The sequence below is a fragment of the Nycticebus coucang genome, chromosome X (genome assembly GCF_027406575.1).
Source record: "Nycticebus coucang isolate mNycCou1 chromosome X, mNycCou1.pri, whole genome shotgun sequence".
NCBI classification, from domain to species: Eukaryota; Metazoa; Chordata; class Mammalia; order Primates; family Lorisidae; genus Nycticebus; species Nycticebus coucang.
Window position 1 is genome coordinate 16,629,729 of NC_069804.1, and position 7,701 is coordinate 16,637,429.

Below are 7,701 nucleotides of genomic sequence, written 5' to 3' on the forward strand. Positions count from 1 at the left end.
GGGTAGCCAGGGACCAAGGGGCTTCATTCTATTCCTTTCATTGCTGTAAGCTTCAGAGTGATTGTATTAATAATTAGCCACCCACCAATGGGAAAATAAAGCAAAGACTTTCCTACCAACCCAATTTACCATTAGGAAGTTATCTTATCATCTTTTTTTTGCTTCTTCCTCTCCTTTGATGAATCCATAAGAGCTCCTTTCTCAGTGCTTTTGTGTCCACAATTATAAGGGGCACAGAAAGAGTAGTTACATACAATTTGCATCAACTGACCAGTTTCTAAATACAGATTGCTCTTTCAAAAGTGGGGATGGTAGGGCCGAAGGGGTGAGTGACACTGATGTTAATCACAAAAACCCATGAGGTTTTTATCGGGTTTTGTATCAAGGTGTGATTAAGGAAGGGTGTGTGTCAGTGTCTGTGTCTGTGTGTGTGTGTGTGTGTGTTCATGCAAATTTAGACAAACTTGAATGTCCTGGCTAACAGATCTAAGACTTGCCTGCTTCTGGACTGGCTTTCCCATTTCTATTGGGTTTTTAATTAATGTCATGGCCCAAACTGTCAGTAGATCTGGACCACCTTATTTCCATGGCAAAGAAGGGGGATAAGAAGGAAAGGAGAATGGGCTTGGACAGCGGGGCCACATTCGCCTGGCTGCTATTTAAGATCCCAAGATCACTCAGACTCCTTGTTAAACGTAACACTGCAAAAGATTTATTTCCCTCAGCACTGACTGACAACCACATATTTATTATGGGAGGAGAAAAATTGTAACTATGATTCCTGACTCTGTGACATAAATAAGAATAACAGGTCTAATTGTGGTCTCCATTCTGTGTTTATTTTTATTTTTTGATAGTATCATTTTCCTCCTGAAAGCCTCCTCCCACCCTTTCCCCTTCTCTTCCCAGGATGGAACACATAGCCTTTTTTTCCAGCCCCCGACTGAGAGCTATGTCTTCATTTTATAGAATGCTGAGCTGGTGAGGAACTTTGAGAGCCCGTCCCAGATGATGACCAACTGAGAGCCCACACCCTCTTGGGGAGGTCCTTTCTAATTTCTCTTCATGGCACAGAAAGCTGAGTGGATGACCTTTCTGCCTCCACCAGAGAGAACACACAACATGACTGGATGGAAAGTGGGTCACTCGCAGGCCCAAAGGGAAGGACACTTAGCCCTGAGGAATTAATTGTGTCTTCTCAGACCTTCCTGGCCACGTGGGGAAGACAGCTCCTTCTCCCCAGTGCCCCGCTCACCACCGATCCATCCACCTGCTCTTCCTCTCAGTTACAGCTTGGGCTGGTCTGCTTCCAACGCCTTGCGATACAGTGGAAGGAGTTGGAGGAGAAAGAGAGAGAGTGAGGGCACCAAATGAAGAAAAATGAACTTAAATTTTTCTCTAGGAAAAGAATCATATATTTTAGAAATTCCCTAAAGTGCACTATGGGCAGTTAGATCCAGGCTACTATCCTTTCCATCCTCCAAGTAGCCTAGGGAAGCAGTTTTAAGCTATTTCCACATAAATTTTTGCCTTCATTCATGTGAGTTTTTATAAAGGTAGATTATAGGAAAGGCAGTTAAAACTCCAAAGATGTTAATTAAATTAATTAACCACTGAAACTTATTCCAACTGTAGCCAAGCCTAACTCCTAGGGGTCTACAAGCTTCCTCACAATGCAGGGTAGTTTGGTAAGGAAGGTGGCAATTGGCAACTGAGCCCCAGGGACCAAACAGGGGAAAGCAGAGTCACATCTCTCACTAGGGCCTCATGAGCTGATTTCCCCGTGTTGGTCTGCTCATTTCTCAGGGTTTTAACACCCATAAGTAGCTTTTTTTTAGAGACAGAGTCTCACTTTGTTCCCTTGGTAGAGTGCTGTGGCATCACAGCTCACAGCAACCTCCAGTTCTTGGGTTTAGGCGATTCTCTTGCCTCAGCTTCCTGAGTAGCTGGGACTACAGGTGTCTGCCACAACACCCAGCTATTCTTTTGTTGCAGTTTGGCTGGGGCTCGGTTTGAATCCGCCACCCTCGGTATATGGGGCCAGCACGCTAGTCACTGAGCCACAGGCACCACCCCACAAGAAGCTTTTTAAAAGACCCAAGTGCAAGAGGAAATCAACTCTCCCAAGCTCAAAGAAGCCTCCTTGCATCTCCCTTAAATGTGGTTCCCATCTGGCCACTCTTGAGTCCACAAGTCTCCAATCTAAAGAATGTTTATTGGACACCTCTCCAAAGGGCTATTTTTCTCCCCTAGCCTCTGTTTCCAGACCTCTGAAATGAGGTCTCAGGGATCCTGAGAGCCTGTTTCCTCTCTCCTTGTCGCCAGCAGACCGGACACACCCCAGAAGGCTTCTAGAGCCCATTAGCGCTGCATCAGGTGGACGGGCAGAAAATGCAAATACAAGGTCGGGCAGTCTGATGCTGGGAAATAAATACCCCCAACCACAGTGTGGTAAGAGTGTCCTGGCTCTGCAGAGGACCCTACAGGCATGAACAAAGGCTGTCCTTCCCTACCTCTCAGCGAGGTTGAGTTGTGACCAAAACATGACCTCTGATTATAACCACTAGTTGCCCCTCCCCTTTTCAGGCACCAAAAGGCAAAGTGGGAACAAAAGACATTTTTCTTTCTATTTTTAACAGTGTATATTAGCAATAAATTAACACCCCCCTTCCACCACCCTTAAGCACCAGCAGGGGCCAATTCTTTTTACTATATTGTCTTCCAAGGAGCAGCCAATGGATCATGCTGTCACAGAATGCAGCACAGTAAAATAGCTCCTGCAACCTGCATTCTGCACATCTTCTGGAAGCTACTTTGTGGTGGGGAAACCAGAAGTCTGTGGCAGCTGTGGCGTCTAGTGTGATCCTAGAGGAATGTGGGGTGGGGGGGATACTGCTGTTCCCCTGCATGGGATAGGGGGAGGAGGTGAAATTGACACACACGATGACAACTTCAAGGGAAAATGGCTACATTTTTCTGAATTTTCAGCCTTTAGAAGGATAGCAAAAGAGGACATATGACCATGGCAGAGATTACTTGGAAAAACCTGAGTTAACTCTTCCTTTGCCACATCCTTGGGCAGAAATCATTCCTCAATTCCATATCCGCTGTGGATACTGGTAATCAAAATGCAAACTTCACTCTCTTTCTCTCCCAAGTCCAAGTACCCAGATCCCTTCTTACAAAACTGTTTATTTACATATTAGCATCTACTTAGACTGTTGGCAGAGATGAAAGTGTTTTTCCCAAATCTTTTCACTTAAAACTACTGAAGTCGTAGGAAGTTGATGAGATTTCTAAATCAGATGTCTTGAGCATTTCCTGAACAGGCAGAAAAATTCCATGTCAACAACCAAGAATACTTCAGGGGTTCAGTGTCTGTCCAGACCATTTTAATGCCATTTTGGTTAATTATCTGGATAGATCTGGAAGCCCTAGAAGAGTCTTGATCATGACATAGACTTAATCTGCTTGTTCAGGGAATGCCCAAGGCATCTTATTTAGAAATATCACCAATTTCCCATTACTTTAGTGTTTAAACACATGTATTATGGAGTCAGACGCCTGGATTCAAATTCCAATGCTGCCAATTACAAGCTGTGTGACTTTGAGCAAGTGATATGACCTCTCTGGTCCTTGGTATCCTCATCTGTAAAATGGGAATATTAATAGAAACGGCTTGATAACACTGTTATGAAGATTGACTGAATTAATATTTATAAAATGCATAAAAGAGTGTCACCACAGAAGTGCCATATAAGAGTTTGTGAGACCAATCCATAAAAATCAGAGGTTGCACGGTGCCCCACACTTGGCTTTTCACCAACTGCTTGAATTTCTAAATCCTGAGGAGTTCACCACAAAAAGAAATCTTCTGCCTCTCCCCCAAACACTCAGTGTGTCCTCTCAGACTGTAGCTTTGGGAAGTTGAACCCCATGTGAAGAACAGTGAACTTGTTACAGTGCTCCCTGTGCCCAAGGTCTGCATAAGCCTCAGATGCTCCTCATGAAAACAACCAAGCCGGAGCCTGTACAGAGGCCAACTCTACTCCACAGCAAGATTCCAGACTGTTGACTTTGAGCTTGCATCTCTTTCTCAGCTAGACTGTGGGACTAATAATGCCCTTGACCTCTTAGATAAAGAACAGCCATCCCAGATGGATTTTTGGTTCCAACATAGTTGTTCTAAGGAAAAATCCATGACTAACACTGAACCAAAGCATACAGAATTTCTGAAAGGTACATAAGAAAACACCAATAGGAACATATTACTGCCTCTTGAAAGGTACAACAAGGGATCAGGGCTTTATGTAGCCTCGGAGTATTTCCCTTCTTTCCTTGTTGCAAAAAAGTAGGAAGGCTATCACTAGCAGAAGGAAACCTTCCAGAAGTGGAATAACATCCCATTTCTGTCCCTAAAATAGAGGCCAGAATTCCTGCACCTTCTCTCCCTCTCCTGCCCCAGGGTAAAAATTGGATGGGAAAGTAACAGAGGAAGGTTGCCAGGCCTGCTGAAAGAAAGAGAAGATTCTGACCCAGAAGTGCTCTTACCGACCTTTGTAAATGAGGAGCTAGCCTGGGCCACAAACCCCTTTCCTCACGGTGGGACAAGCTCCACAGACAGGGGAGTGGCTCAGAATATTCATGGGCTTGCTCCAGCCAGCCAGGACAGGAAGGCTAAGAGAGGATGATCACTGGAGAAATGGCAGCAAGGCAACTAGAGTTCTCCTGCCTTTGGAGCCAGTGGGATTGGGTGGAGAAGGGTGGTGGCGGATATAAATCAGGAAGGCCCCAAATCTGTCTCTTAATCTTGCTGCTGGTCAGATAGCCATGCCACACATAAACAACATTAAATCACAAGTGACACAGTTAAAATAACATTACAGATTGGGTTAAACCTCCAGGAGCTGGGGAATTTAGAAGTTAAGATTGTAAAAGCAGGAGGCTGTCCCAGGTACCCTGGGGTTTGTGGCTGCAGCAAGAATTTCAACAAAAGTTCAACTTGTGAATTACAATCTGGGCCCTGCACTGGTCAGCTGTTTCCTCTGGCCAGCCCACACCCTGAATTGGGAAATAGGGTCCTGGCCTAGCCACCATGCACACTGAGGCCCAGAGCACATGTTCAGCGTTAAGCCTCTTCACTGGGAAAAGTGTCTCTTGCTTCAGTGGTGCTACTGGTTGAATCACGTCCCTCTGAAAGTAGGACAAACTTTAATGCAAGATGACTGGCATCCTTATAAGAAGAGGAAAATGTGGACACAGAGGAAAGACAGGCAGAAGTTGGAGTTATGTTGCCAAGAGACAAGGACTGCCTGGGGCTACCAGAGCTGAAAGAGGCAAGGGAGGAGCCCCTAGGGGCTTTCAAGCCTGCACCTTAATTTCCGATTTCCAGACCCCTGAGAGAATCAATCTCTGCTGTTCTCAGCCCCTCAGTTTGTGGTACTCTGTGATGGCAGCCGTAGCACACTGATGCAATCGGCTTTAACCCTTTCCAGGACTCATCACCTCCTGCCCCCCGTTTCTAATGCTCCCACATCATCAGAGGGGCAGAGCTCAAGCAGAAAAACCTCAGAGAGCAAGCCTGGCCCGTGAGTACTGAGCAGCACGAGAGGGGAGAATATGATGTCCCTCCCAATGCCAAACACAGCCGACCCCAGGCCAGTCTGCTTCCTAGTAAAAATCTACAGTGGCTGAAGCATCCTCCCTGCAGGTCACAGTGACCACACGGTCTGAAGCAGGGTTCCACCCAGCCAACTCACTCTCCCTCACAAGACTGTTAGCATAAGCCAGCTCAGCATTTGAAGTGAGGACTTGATCCTCTGGGGCTTAGCAGTCCAGCCTGGTGTCTGAGGCCCACACGGCGGGAAGGTGGGGCCCAGGCTCCTGTTTTCTCTCACACTGGCTACAGGGCCACTGTGGAGAGATTAAAACAAAGCTTGCCGCACTTGGGGAATTCAATACTACAAATATTTTAAACAACCCAACTGGACCTCAGAATTGTGTGGCAAAGGCTGCAAAATGTAAAGTTGGGAGAGTCTTGGCTCAAATGAAAGGTTCTCTCTGAATAACAAATTATTTTAATTTGAGATTTCTCATACTGACCATATGGCAGGTCTTCCTGGGAAAGCGACTGTCTCGCAGTTGATGGGGACATCTGAAGTACGCTTTTTTGGCATGCAGCACTTGTTTTTTCTTTTCTTTCTTTTTTTTTTTTTTTTTTTCATTTAAATCAGTGGCTCAGTCGAGAAGAAGAGTTTGAAAACATTTCCCTAATGTTTCCAGCATTTTTACAACTGGAAATTTATCATCCACCCATAGAAGTTACGAACTGAAAAATTCATTTCTCAACCAAATTACCACTCTTTTTAGGCCAACACCAGTTTGTAATCATGCAGTCACTCCTTTGAAAATGGAAAATCTTATTTGGATGCTTTTAAAACACACACACACACACACACACACACACACATCATGTGAAGAATGTTATGACCTTAACTAAGGCTTGTATTGTGGACTCCTAGAGTAATGTACAATCCATCTCGGAGGGAGAGAAGCAAGATTTCCAGCCAGCTCTGGGTAGAACCCTGGAACCACCAAAAACATACTGATAGTCTTTACTCTTAAGCCTTCAAACCACATGCTGGGCACTGGGGAGTGATGTGGGGAAGGGAACTTATTCGTTCTCTCTTTTCAGCTTTCTCTTCTAAGGCCGCTCCTGGGAGGGAGAGAAAAGAGAAGCTGGCAGAATCTCAATTTTGCCCACATTGATGGCTTGACAAGGGAGAATGGGAAATGGGTGAGGTAGCATGAAATCACTACATACACTGCTAAAACAAAGTCCCATCCTTCCAGGAAAACCCCACTCCTTGTATGTCCTATCCTCTGAGGGGTCTTCTCTGGCTATGGCATCAAAAAGAGCACCCCTGAATGAATGAATGAATGAAATCTCAAAAGGCTCCCTTTTATCTACCTGTTCTAGTATTAACTCAGCTGTGAGTTTCAAAGTTCCCTTTCATTTCCCCCATCCTCCTCCCCAGGTCTTCTTGCCTTTTACCACTATCTTTGTCATCACCCCCACACCAACTAGAAAAATCCACTACTTTTATCCTTAGTAGTAACACCTGATTTTTTTTTGCTTAAGCGGCTCCTCTGGTTATCTGGGAATTCTTCTGAACTTTTCCCTTCCACACCCCCCCCCCAGAAAAGCATTTTCTATATGGTTAGCCAAGGTCAGGTGCTTATAAGGCACTCAGCACAAGTATATGCATAAAACACTCACTTTTCTCACAAGACACTTGTGATTCGGTGGAGCACCTAATACTAATTATAGCTTGAAAAAATTATGAGCAAGTAAGACAATCATTCAATTAATTGCTAAATTGGGAAGTAGGAAACCATCAAACCTCAGAGCACTGCAGGCTGGTTACTTCCAGGAAAACACCAAAGAGAAGCAGTGCTGTTCCTGATTGATCTGTAGGGTTCAGTTAGAGAAAGAGCTCTCACTTGACACTGCTGCCATTCTGGGTAGATACTTCTCCGTTATGTGGGGGACTGTCCTGTGCACTGCAGGATATACAGCAGCACCCCTGATCTCTACCCACTAGACCCCAGTAACACCTCCTCCTCTGGGTGTCAGCACCAAAAAATATCCCCAGACATGATCAAATGTTCCCCCGGTTGAGAGCCCCTCAACTAGAAGGA